Source organism: Monodon monoceros, unplaced genomic scaffold, assembly GCF_005190385.1.
Source record: "Monodon monoceros isolate NGI ecotype Baffin Bay Population unplaced genomic scaffold, NGI_Narwhal_1 Super_Scaffold_6, whole genome shotgun sequence".
Taxonomy (NCBI): Eukaryota; Metazoa; Chordata; class Mammalia; order Artiodactyla; family Monodontidae; genus Monodon; species Monodon monoceros.
Window position 1 is genome coordinate 78,440,287 of NW_021703783.1, and position 13,503 is coordinate 78,453,789.

The 13,503-nt window shown below is 44.4% G+C and overlaps 1 protein-coding gene across 25 annotated transcripts in view; it reads right to left on the reverse strand.

The window, feature by feature from the left end:
- Positions 1-13,503, reverse strand: part of ANKS1B (ankyrin repeat and sterile alpha motif domain containing 1B) — a 1,184,309-nt gene that overhangs the window by 166,118 nt on the left and 1,004,688 nt on the right. The gene's annotated exons all lie outside the window — the stretch shown is intronic.

The window sequence follows — 13,503 nt, forward strand, 5'->3', positions numbered from 1 at the left end:
CGGCCCCACGCGGCGCGCGCCAGCCCGGGAGGCGGCGGCGTCCGCGGCGGCGGCGCGTCTTCCCCCGAGCGCGGTCTTCAGGGCGGCCGGCTGCGATCTCTATTGTTCTGCGGTTGCCTCCCGGGGGTGGGTGGCCGGGGCGGGTGGGAGGCGTTGGCTTAGTTCCCGGGAGGGCTTACCAGTCAGTCGGACCCGAAGTGCGAGAGCGACGCGGGCTCGGGCACGGCGCGCGGGGGCTGCAGGGCGCCCAGCGCCGCGGGCTGCCGACGCGCGGGGGCTTCCTCCTCCCGCACTAGGTCCCGCTCGGCGCCCGGCGCATCCTGTGTTACTATGGATATCTCGCTCTTCGCCGCCCCCTCCTCGCCCTCCGAGAGGCCGCCGCCGAGGCAGCAGCCAGGCAGCCCCGCAGGCGCCCAGGTGACCAGCTCGGCGGCGGCAGCGGCAGTGGCGGCCGCCGCCACTGCCGCCGTGGCCGCCGCTGGGCACAGGAGGAGGAAGATGGGGAGAAGGCAGGTTCTGCTCTGTCCTCGAGGCCACCTCGAGTTTCCTCCCACTAACCAAGCTGCTTCGAGTTCACGACGCAGGAGAAGCCACAGCATTACTCAACTTGGGTGACTGGTGGTGGCACCACCCGGAGCCACTAGCGTTCCAGCTGTTCTCTGAGGGCAGTGATCGGCCCCCAGCAGACTTGGAGGGTCGCGGTTAAGATTCTGAGTAAGATTTTGATACGATTCAAACACCTCTCCCCCCACCCCCAGTTGCCACAGAAGTTATCATTTTACTGCTACCAACAGTTGTAGAAACTAACTTGGGCAAAGGTTTCTCTTCAAAATTATGCCAATTAAATGAAGTATAATACATCTGACCTTAAATGACAAGGCCTTTCTCCTTTTTTTTTTTTTTTGCGGTACGCGGGCCTCTCACTGTTGTGGCCTCTCCCGTTGCGGAGCACAGGTTCCGGACGCGCAGGCTCAGCGGCCATGGCTCACGGGCCTAGACGCGGAGCGGCATGTGGGATCTTCCCAGACCGGGGCACAAACCCGTGTCCATCGGCAGGCGGACTCTCAACCACAGCGCCACCAGGGAAACCTCTCCCGTATATATGTTTTTAATGCCAATAGTGTTTCCTTGCCATAAATAAATAAAAATAGTATGTGGCTTACAGACTGCTTAATACCATAACATTCAAATAAACATATCTGGCAACCCACACACCTCAGTTCCTCGTTGTTTCAGCGTTCCATCCAAAAGCGTGAGTTGCCCACTTCGTCTGGGATACGAACCACGGATTCCCACAGAGGATAACCAACGTTTGAACACAAGGTAACAGCACCCAAGCAGTTTGTGAAAAATAGGTTGGAATGAAGAAACTTTACATAAAAGTACTTAAGGAAATGTATGACATGATGAACTCCAAACGGTTCTTATAATCAACCTGTTGTTCTGGGCACATTTTCTTTCTAAACTTTTTGAATACGCATTTATTGTCTCAAAACCAAAGAACAACGATTTTGATCAACTGCAAAACATCAGACACTGAAATAGAAATGTTAATCGATTTTTAAAATAATAGGTAACGTTTACTGAGCACTTATTTGCCAGACATCTGTGAATTATCTCATTTAATTCTCACAGCCCTATGAGGTAGGTTTTATTATTATTCTCGCTTTACAGATTAAAAAAAAAAGGTTTAGAGAGATGTGCAACTATCAGTTATGGGACAACATCCACTTTCTTAAGCAAGAAACACTGAATGTCCACCGTTTTGTCTACTGTCATGTCATTGTCTGCTTGGGTGAAGTTCAGGGCAACAGTATCTGAAGCCACCCTGCTAACAAAGGATGGGGCTAGGATATAAACTCATGCCTGTCAACCTCCAGAGTGTGAGCCCTTAGCCATATGGAAACTATTTCTCATTTCCATAAGGGGTTCATAAAGCTTTTTGATTTTCTGTCTTACACCTATAGAAAACGAAACAGGTTGGACATGAGCTGCCTTCTTGACTGGGGCATGTTCGGATGTCTGTTTTCTGAGATCAGCAAACTTTTGATGGGTTGGGAAGTCAGGCCATTCAGTTCTATTTCTCACTCTGCAACTGAAACACATGTGACTTGAGGTGGAATAGGTGTTTTCTTAGTTTCCCAATCTTGGAAATAACCAAAGAATGACATTTCCCAATAACCAAAGAATGCTTTCCCAAAGAAAGCACCATTCTCTTCTCGATATTGTTCTCTGGTAACAATATTGGGCTATCAGAGATGTCATTTATTAGTGATGAACTGCAGGCTCTTTAGAAAGGAGTTATGCTAGCATTTTTGTATTGTGTCGAATCCTCTGTACTATAGAATAATTTGGGGCTGTAGGCCGTTTTGTGTCTGAAACACCTTTAGAGAATGATGCAAATCTAACTCCCTGTCAGCATTTGTGCTTGACTAATGAAAACTCTTCTTGAGGGAACTGGGAGGGAAAGCTGCTGTCCAGAGCGGCTGTCACTGATGCTCCATGCAGCATAATCGGCTCACATATGAAATACTGTAGTCCTGGAAATTAACTTCAGCGTGGCAATAATGAAATTTGGTGATGACCTCCAGGTATGCATATTAAAATATAAAGTTCTTTTCAGTATAATGTCCTACTGGTTGGAGTAAAAACATTGCATAATTCACAGAAGAATGACTTTTTACTCTCTGGCCTACTTATAGCTGAAATTTTAGACATTTTTATGTTCTAGGATAGCATAAAGGATGTAAGAGATCACCTTCTAAAACTCTCTCATATTGTAGAAAAGGAAATTGATACTTAGAATGGTTAATTCACTTGCCCAACGACCTAACCTAACTAGAAGCAGAGCAAAACCATGAATTTTTGCCATTTGTTCAGACACTTAACCATGATACTATGGTTCCCCAGGATATTCAATGTCAGAATTATTTTTTCCTTCAGTTATTTTTTGCTAAAAATCAGTCAAGTTCCAATTTATGTTATTTAAAATACAAATGATATATAATCTTGTGTTCTTTTACTTGGAGGATATCTACTGATCTTTAGAGCTCTGGTTATATTAAGTAATACATTGTTTCTTGAAAAATGAGACAATTTAGAAAAGACTCTTATAGTGCAAATGCCCAAACTCCCCATAGCTCCAGCGAAATGTAAAGCATTCATTCCATTACAGGTCATCAGGATTGCAACCCTTCTGACATAAACTTCTTATTTAACAGTAGCAATTTTATATCAGAAAGGACTAACATTTGGGATTCTCCAATTTGCATTTAAAAAATTATCCAGAAGACCATGTTGAATTGTCTAGTCTCAGAAAGTCTAAAGATGGTGGTAGCATTTCAAACAGATACATAAAACACTGATTTGAGTCCTCTGTACAGATTTAGAGGGATAGAATTACAATGATTTATTCATTGGTTTGGAGGTAGTACTATGCAAATAGTTAAGCTCCCGGCTTTGGAAACAGGACAGTGGGTTCAAGTAATGGCTATTCCACTTGGTAGTTTTGTGATCTTGAGTAAGTTACTTAACTTTTTCCAGCTTCACTCCTCCACTTTGCAAAATGAATATGATAATAAAGGAAATGACTTCACAGAGTTGTGGTCAGGAGGAAATGAGATTACCCGTGTAGGGTGGTCTTTCTGATGTGCCAATTTGGCTAGGTTATAGTCCCCAGTTACTTAATCAAACACTAATCTCGGTGTTGCTGTAAAGGTATTGTGTAGATGTGAGTAAAGTCCGTAATCAGTTGACTTTATCTAAGGGAGGTTATCCTGGATAATCAGGTTCAATCAGTTGAAAGGCCTTAAGAGCAGAACTGAGGTTTCCCCAAAGAAAAGGAAACTCCATCTGTGAACGGCAGTTTCAGCCCCTGCCAAAGAGTTTAAGCCTGCCCTTCCTGAGAGCCTGCCCTACAGATTTCAGACTTGCCTAGCCAGTCCTCACAATCACATGGGTCAAGTCCTTGCAATAAATCTCTTAGTATACACCTCCCACTGGTTCTGCTTCTCTGATTGAACCCTCACTTATACATGTTGTAAAGAATTAACTATAGTATCTGGCACATGAAAAGCACTCCAAAAATGTTAGCTAAAATGTTTTTGTTTAAAAACCTTTATTCAACACCTCTCACATTCACAGCATTGGGATATGCACTCTGATAAAAATGTCTTAGAATTCTGAGATAGAATAGGGATAGATACCTATTACCTTCAATGTTAGTAATCCCAACCAGGAAGGGATTTAATGTTTGAGTAAAATTTCCAGAAAAACAAGGGAAAAGGCCAACAGGGTTGATCATTCCATCCGGAGCTATGTGGAGGAATCATGCAAATCTAGTACGAGGACGGTTTCTTGGGTTAGGAAGACAATGAACAAAAAGGCAGGCATTCCTTTTTTGATTGACCTATATAGATTTAGCACCTGAAACTATGAAGAAAACTGATCTTCAATCATGGGATTCCATGATGTAATAGATTCATCTCTGACTGTTGGTCTTAAGACAACTAGAATTATATACTTAACAGAACTGCTCTGAGATTCCTGGAGGAAGAAATATTCTTATATTTAAGAATATTAAAGCAAAAGATCTTTCTTGTCTCAATGTTAGCTTATCTTAGTATTCTACATTATTATATTTTACAGGTTTTAGTTTGTTTTGAGCATTTTTTAATTTTATTTTTTATTGAAGTATAGTGATGTACAATATTATGTAAGTTACAGGTGTACAGTATAGTGAGTCACAATTTTTAAAGGTTATAAAGGTTATTTGTAGCTATTATATTGGCTATATTCCCCAGATTGTACAATATATCCTTGTAGCTTATTTTATACCTGATTGTTTGTACCTCTTAATTCCTTACCCTTATATTGTTTTGAACATTTTTAAGCAAAGGGAAAAATACCTTAAAAATACCATGAAAAAAAGCAGGCATGGTACAAACCTACTTAAATACAAGCTGCCTCTATCCTTCAGAGTTATGATTCCAAGCATACAAAACTTAAAGCTGGAAATACCTCAGCTCAGTAAACCAAGTCCAGGAAGGCTGTCTCAGATGCAAATAGGATTAAAAGGTGATGAAGAGGAGAGAGAGACTGAGAACCTTTTGACTTTTTATTAAAGCTCTGGTAACTTAGAATCAATCTTACCAATGAACATGTTTTAAACTGTGTATTTGCTAGAGAGAGCTGTCCTGTGATCCTTTATACCATACTAGTGATTTTTTAAAATGGTAGTGAGATAAAAATACTTCTCATTATGCCAAGATTCACTGAATGCCTATGATCTCAAACACTGAGCTGGGTGCTCAGGGATAGGAAGATAAAGTAGAGAGGGACTCTAATTTTGTGGAACTCTTTCTCTGGGTAACTCCTTTTGGAAATCCTTATGGATTTCAACTAACATGTAACTTACCCCAGGAAAATTTGAATACATCCCTTGTCCTGCACTGGCCTAGACAAAATTCTTTTTTTCTCATAGTAACTTTGCTGCTTCTAATATAGCATTTATTTTTTTTTGGTAATTATTTGTTTAGTTATGGATATCCTCATAAGACTGCATGTGATCAAGGACCTTGCTTATGCGATAATTTATGTTCAGCTCTTGACCCCAGATAGGCATTAGGCGAATATTTACTGAACACCTGAAAGAAAGTTTGAGACACTGAATTTTAGTTGCTTTCCAAATAGACACATGCAGAAAGCAGACAGAATATAAATCTGGAGCTGAGGAGAGAGGTGAGGGCAAGAAATATGATTTGCTATCAGCTAATTCCTGGTAGTTGGAGGGCCTGGGAGTGGAACTGCCATCAACTAGAACCACGTGTATAATTACGAAAGAGAAGGTTTGAGGTCAGAACTCTGGACAGCGCCCACATTTTCCATTTTACACCGTGTGATGATACATGGCCCGCTGGCTAGGATAGAAAAGTTTCAGGAAACCTCACTCCCAAATAAATCTTTTTAACCGCGTGAACAAGTTTCTAACAGAAAGATATTTCAGAACTAAGCTATTGTAGAGATAGGAGCACTATGAATATGGATTTATAATCATGATATTGTGGAATTTTACCTTCTAATATGTGGAAAGTGGGACTTTAAATTTTGTAAAAAAAAAAAAAAATTGGTATGTATAGATAGAGGGCATGGCACGTGAGTCAGAGAGAAAGAGTCTGTGTAACGGCAAAGCGACAAAATCAAGGAGTTCCACGAAAGGTAAGCGTTAGGGAAGGCTCTGAGTGGTGTTTGGGCATGTGTAGCTGTTGGCGGTGTGTGTCCACTGCAGAAGCAATGTGGCTCTCCCTTATACTCAGCGCTTGCTTGTCATTAATGAGACACGTAAGGCATAGGCCGACTTCCAATGCTCATAGATTTTATTATTTTTATTGCATGATCATACTTTTGCTGTGGAAAAATTCCTTTATTTGGATAGTAAATTTAAAACAACTTATAGACTACCTATTAACCATGGGCATATTTACAGATCTAACCACCAAGCTAACAACCCAGAGCAGAGGAGACTTTTACACTTTTTCCTGAAGGCAAGCAGGCTTGGAATCCAGGGGGAATGAATGTAAACACTGAAGCCCATCTGCCAGGAATGTTCTGCCCCAGTCTTCTGAATTAGACCTAGGGACTTCTTTTGGATGCTAACTACATTCAAGGCCTGAGCCACGTACAGCTCCACTGAGCCATAGCTAAGACATTCGCTTGCAGACTTTGCTTACAAGCAGCCCCTGAGAATCAGTCTCAGCCGCACAGCACAGGTGTTAAGTACCTCATCCTTCTAACAACACCTTTAGCCAACCAAACAGCTGTGTACAACGCTGGCAGCAACTTTCAGAGTTAGCTATGAGAAGACAATGCTCCAGTAATCTGATCTGGGTGTCTCTTTCACTAAACGGCTGCACATTCCAGCTTTCCCAGGACAGCTCCCTTTAAATGAGTCAGACCATGAGATCTGATTTTTTGTTCAGAAAAATATGGTTTACAGCATAGTGGAGACTTGTAATTGGAGACCTTAAGGAGGTAGTATAATGTACAGAAGAAGGCTGTGGGCTCCTACCTGAGTTCAAGTCTGGCTCTATAATTTACTAGTTGTAGGCTCTAAGCAAGTTGCTAACGTTGGTGCACCTCAGTTCCTGCATCTGTAAAATAGGGATAATTGTTCTTTAAGGATGTTGTTTAAGGATTAAATGCGTGCACCCATGTAAAAAAATCTACCATAATACCTGGAGCACAATAATTATTTAACCGAAGAATTAAGTTCACTCTAGTATTAATTCATAAGCTTTCAGAATCAAGAGGCTACTCCAACTTATCAATTGAACTAAATAACAAAGCTCATTCCCATAGCACCTTATGGCGTGCTTATCAGCTGTGTAGGTGAAGAAGCGCCCACGCACCTGAGAGTGGACAGTAACTTTTTGTACAGTAGACTCATAATAAAGTTTCTTCCCTCCACAGGATTTTGTGGAGGACAAGACAGCCTATCATTTGGTGATTAGGCATGTCATTATGCTAATTCTGTAGTAATGTACCTTAGGAGTACTGAAATATACTAGAGGGACAAAGGGAGAAAGAATTACATAATACATATTAAAATCATTATTTTAATACTAGTTTATTTAAAGATTAATTATATCATTATATGGATTATATTAATATTAATATAACAATTATATTAATTATATTAAAATAATAATTTTGGGTTGGAATAACTGAATCTTAGGATAGGAAGGTATGGTTGATATTCACTGTTTTTTCCTGCTTAATACCCAGTCCCTCTACTTTTGTTACCAATAGTCTGATTTTTCACTGGGGACCCACCTCTCCAGTCCTGAGCCATGAAATTCTAGAAGCCCTAAAAGATCTGACCATGGAGAGGACCTGTGATCCACTGGCCTAACAACGGGTTCCATCACTCAGCCACAGTAGTTCGTTCAGGGAGGGTCAGGACCAGAACTGTACAGGAAACACTGGGAAAGAGGGGAACTCTTTTCACTGACATTTCTGAGCTGATGACACAGGCATTGCTAGGGTGCTGAACTTAATGTCTGGAGCTGCCAGTGTCCATCCTGTGCGGAAGGTCTGCCCAAGAGTGCAGCCAGTGCAGAGGGAGCAGAGTGGAAGTATGGAGTGAGAGACTGAAGGATTCCAGTGAAAGCATTCGAGGCTCTGGATCCAGTCTTGCCTGAAACCTCTGGACTTTATCTCTTTCGTGAGCCAATAAATTCCTTATGTTGAGTTGGGTTTCTGGCACTTGTAATTGAAAGTGTCCTCACTTCCTTGGACGGAACTTAAACACAGTTTATCTCAACTTCCCATCTGATGTTTGACTCTCCTCTATAACTTCTAGTGAAAGAGTTACTCAAACAAGACTTGGACTCTTCCAGTGACAGTTAGCTCGTTATCAACTGAAGAAGCCTATTCCATTGTTGGGGCTTTTACTCCTACAAAAGTCTTCTTAAACTAAGGGAGAACTTCTTTTCTGAAACTTTTGTATAGTTACCATTTATTTTGTACCTACTGGGGGGCAGGGGCCTTGTGCTATGTTATGCTAACAAATGTAAAATTTATTATCTCATTTAATTCTCAAAACAATCTGATATAAAATGATTTTGGAAGCCACTTCAGAAATCCAGCTGAGAAATGATACGGGGCTGAGGTAAGGGCTGGGGGAGGGGGTGGGGATAAAGTAGATAGGGATGGATCTGGAGATACAAAGATGTAGCATCTCAGTGACCTGGTGGCTGAATGGAGGGTGAGGGCAAGAGAGAAAGTGGAGTCCAAGATGACCTCTGGATATTAGACATATCGCGAAAAAACAGGGAAGGAACAAGTTTGTGTGGGGAAAGATGAAGGTTCTGCTAGTTACCTAAAGAGGTACTATAAACCAGTGGGGTCAATACTTCCAAGGGCATGGGACAGCTCTATAAATTTTAAAAAATTTTAACAGAATCTGAATCAGTGTTAATTAAGAAATCATCCAGAACAATTTTTGCATAGACTTGTGTCACATGGGTGCAGGTCAGAATAACATGTTTATGTTCAACGCTCAAGATCAGGTTCTCCCTTCTCTCTTCCTGCCAGCATCTTGGGAGGCAGAGGAGAGGAGCCAGAGAACTCAGCATGAGGATGCAGCAGAGTTTGCCTGAGCCACAGGGGAGCGGAGCCTGACTTTGAGGTTCTGGAGCTAAAGAGAAGTGCATACCTGTGGAAGATGTTTCTGGGAATGGGAAAGAGACAGGAAGGGAAGAAACATATTTCTTATGTACCTACTATGTACTAGGACTTTATATGCATTACCTCAACAACCCTGGAGGTTGTTACTATTATTCTATTACCGTCTTTTTTCTGAAGATGAAGAAATTATGGCGGCTCCGAGAGGTTAAGTAAATTTTCCGAGATCTAACAGCACTGGAATTAAATACGGGGTGTATGGCTCTGAGACCCATGATTTCTTCTTTATGCCATGCTGTCTCCTTAAAAAATGATCAGTTATAAGATATTTTCTAGCTGAAAAAATATATTCACACACTATCTCAATTAATCCTCTAAACAGCAACCCAGAGGTTAGTACGGCTAATACTGTTCCTGTTTCATAGATAATGAAACTGAGTCCCTGAGAGGTTCATCGATTTGCTCAAGGGCACACAGCTAGTAAGCAGCAGAACCATGGCTGGAATTCAAAATTCCTAACTCCAAACCTCATGTATTTTCCCATGACCCTGCAGCTACTGCATTAGGCAAGGTGCTATGAAGGGGGCTATGTCAGAACAGTGACTGACACCAGCTTTGCTCTCAAACATCCCCTCACTTGCAGAGCAGTGCCCAGCCTAACACTTGGTGGTGGCGCTGCTGTCACCCTCACTGGCTCTGGAGGAAAGAACCCAGCATAAAAGGAACGTAAGCTCCCAGGAGTTTCTGACCAGGTGTGGGTGGGGGTGAGGAGGGGCAGAAAGCCCCTCGTGGAACTTGCGCTCACCCCCTGTCTAATGAACACTTAAGTGGGGTCTGTAGTGCCGGACTGCGAAAATCCATTTAAGCTGCTAGGTCTGTACACCTTCTGCACTGAGGGGAGGATGAGCCCTCGTACCCCTAGGGCAGAAATGACTCTCTGGGTGGAAATAAAGTGGGAAGCCACGTTAACTCTTTCAGGCCATTAGGCTATCATTTAGTAAATTACAACTTTGCACTAAATGGGTCCCTAGTGGATATGGAGGGTGAGAATGTTCTAATTTGCATTTCCCCCCCTTTCTCTCAGCCGCTTTTTCTAATTATGATGTAGACCAAGAAGTTGCTTAATAACTGGTTTATTCCAAATCACTGGATGCTCCTGTAAATATAAATAATGCTCTTACAGATCTGCTCTATTGAAATGTGTGAAATCAAATCTATGCCTAACATGGGTGTAGAGGGGTGCTGAAGCCCAGCCTGGCCTACAGGACTGAGGAGTGACTCAAGGCACTGGGACATCCCAGCTTTTCAAGTTCTGAGTTAATAGAAGGTATGGCACAGAGAGCCCCTTGTTCCTGGAGGCTGGGGAGGTGGGTAGAGGGGAGCAGGTGCTGTGGGAAGCTCTAGGACAGGAGTTCCTTTTTCTGCTTAGAAGGGAGAATCCACAGTTCTGATCTGAGGAGGAATCCAGATCTCCTCCTTGGCAGATCTATTACAAGGGAGATCTGTGGGGAGGGCAAGGATGCTCCCTGAAAACTCTGGTTTTCAGAATGCGTGACCACGGTCACTTGAAATATCTGGGAACATATTTCTTCCCTGGGGGAAAAACAAATATCTCAGCTATCTCCTTTGTTCTTACAAATCTGGGGCTACTAAGTAAAAGCCAACAGAGTTGCTAGGGCCTAATATTATTTCCTACTGGTGATTACAGCAATAATGCTTTACATTTATACAGCATTGAAAGTTTCTGAAGCACTTGCGTATCCACTGTGATCAGGGCTGGCTTCACGGGCATGTGATCAGTGCTGTCCCATAGGGCCTAGTTCTCAGAAGAGCCCAGAGATTGGTTTAATGCTCTGCAGTCTTGCAATTCTAAATAACTTTAACTTCAAATTGGTGTTTGTAAATGAAGTCTGATGGGACTATGGAGCATCTGCTGGGGCTTAGAACCTCAGCGCACATGTGATACTGCCTTTCTAGGATGAGTTTTTAGCTGTCTGTTCCCTACCTCCTGCTGCCCAGGGCCCTGCCCCGGTACCCCTGGCCCCTCCCTGGATCACCCTGCAAATGCTGCTTCCCTTTGCCTGGGGTAGCAATCAGGTGGCATTGAGAAGGGTGGGGCAGGGGCTGGCTTTCACTCTGCCCTTACTCTCCTTCCTCCCCTGGTGCTGGTGGGTGGTCTTGGTGTGGAGGGTCATCCACCCTGTGGCTTCTTGGGGTAAGCAAGCCAATGGCCATCCCTGCCCCAAGCAGCAACTCATAGTGTGTTTGGTGGGCAACATGGTGAATGACTCAGCAGGGGCCTCTCACTTCCTCCAACCCAAAGACCAAGCACGTCCTGGCCTCGAGATAGGTATGCCTTGGCGGGGCAGGGGAGGGAGTCTCTCATCTGCCATAGGTTGGGGTTATGGGTCTGTGGAAAGGGGAAATTGACTTCCCCACCCCTGGCCAGGCCCCACATTTTGGATCCTGCAAACTATGTAGCTGGCCCTGTCACTGACATTCATTATGCTAGTGATGGAAGCCAGATAGGACAAGGATGTTGCTACTATTACGGCTTCTGCTGTTACTACTGCTGCTTGTGGATGCACCATTACCATCTCTGTGACTTGCACTGGGGCAAGCACTGAATTATATGTCATCCTATTTCATCCTCACAACAAATGTACAAGGTAGGGCTTATACACTGGGGTAGTTCCCTAACCTCTCTGAGTTTTGGTTTCCTCATCTATGAAACAGGTACAAAAATACCACCTTACAAGGATGCTGTGAGAATTAAATAAGATGGTGTGTGTATAGAGAGATGGAGAAAACTTCATCCACCTATGTTACTTTATCACTGTTATTTGTTTGGAAGAAATATTTTGATGAGCTGTCTGGGGAAAAGGGTGAGACCCCCGTGGGCATACTCAAGTAACTCAAGAGGGTTGCTTAAATTCTGGGCTTATGACAAGGAGAGGAGTCTGCTTGGTCATTGGAGGATGGTGATAAAGAAAGAGGACTCACTGAGGGCAAAGTCTTTGTGCAGGAAGAGGACGCTACTGACAATATGGCCCTTAGAGAACAGAAGTGTTGAATGGGGCTTTAAACAAATTTGTTTGTGTTGGGTGTATGCTGTAAACCCCTCCACTTTCCCATCTTAATGAAATCTTCGGTAAAGACTAACTGACTAATGCTTTTGTGTGTGATTAGATTAATGGGGGCCTCAAGAGGTATTGAGATTCGCATCCTTGTTGGTACAAATGAAAATGGACAGAAAATAGACATGCAGAGATGAGGGGAAGATGGTGGAAGAGTAAGACACGGAGATCACCTTCCTCCCCACAGATACACCAGAAATACATCTACACGTGGAACAACTCCTACAGAACACCTACTGAATGCTGGCAGAAGACCTCAGACCTCTCAAAAGGCAAGAAAGTCCCCACGTACCTGGGTAGGGCAAAAGAAAAAAGAATAAACAGAGACAAAAGGATAGGGATGGGACCTACACCAGTGGGAGGGAGCTGTGAAGGAGGAAAGGTTTCCACACACCAGGAAGCCCCTTCGCGGGCGGAGACTGCGGGAGGCGGAGGGGGGAGCTTTGGAGCCGCGGAGGAGAGCACAGCAACAGGGGTGCAGAGGGCAAAGCGGGGAGATTCCCGCACAGAGGATCGGTGCCGACCAGCACTCACCAGCCCGAAAGGCTTGTCTGCTCAACCGCCGGGGTGGGCGGGGCTGGGAGCTGAGGCTCGGGCTTCGGTCAGAGTGCAGGGAGAGGACTGGGGTTGGCGGCGTGAACACAGCCTGAAGGGAGCTACTGCACCACGGCTAGCCGGGAGGGAGTCCGGGGAAAAGTCTGGACCTGCCGAAGAGGCAAGAGACTTTTTCTTCCTTCTTTGTTTCCTGGTGTGCAAGGAGAGGGGATTAAGAGCGCTGCTTAAAGGAACTCCAGAGATGGTCGTGAGCCGCGGCTAACAGCGCGGGCCCCAGAGACAGGCATGAGACGCTAAGGCTGCTGGTGCCGCCACCAAGAAGCCTGTGTGCGAGCACAGGTCACTATCCACACATCCCTTCCAGGGAGGCTGTGTAGCCCGCCACTGCCAGGGTCCCGGGATCCAGGGACAACTTCCCCGGGAGAACGCACGGCGCGCCTCAGGCTGGTGCAACGTGATGTCGGCCTCTGCCGCCGCAGGCTCGCCCCGCACTCCGTACCTCTCCCTCCCCCCAGCCTGAGTGAGCCAGAGCCCCCAAAGCAGCTGCTCCCTTAACCCCGTCCTGCCTGAGCGAAGAACAGACGCCCTCCGGCGACCTACACGCAGAGGCAGGGCCGAATCCAAAGCT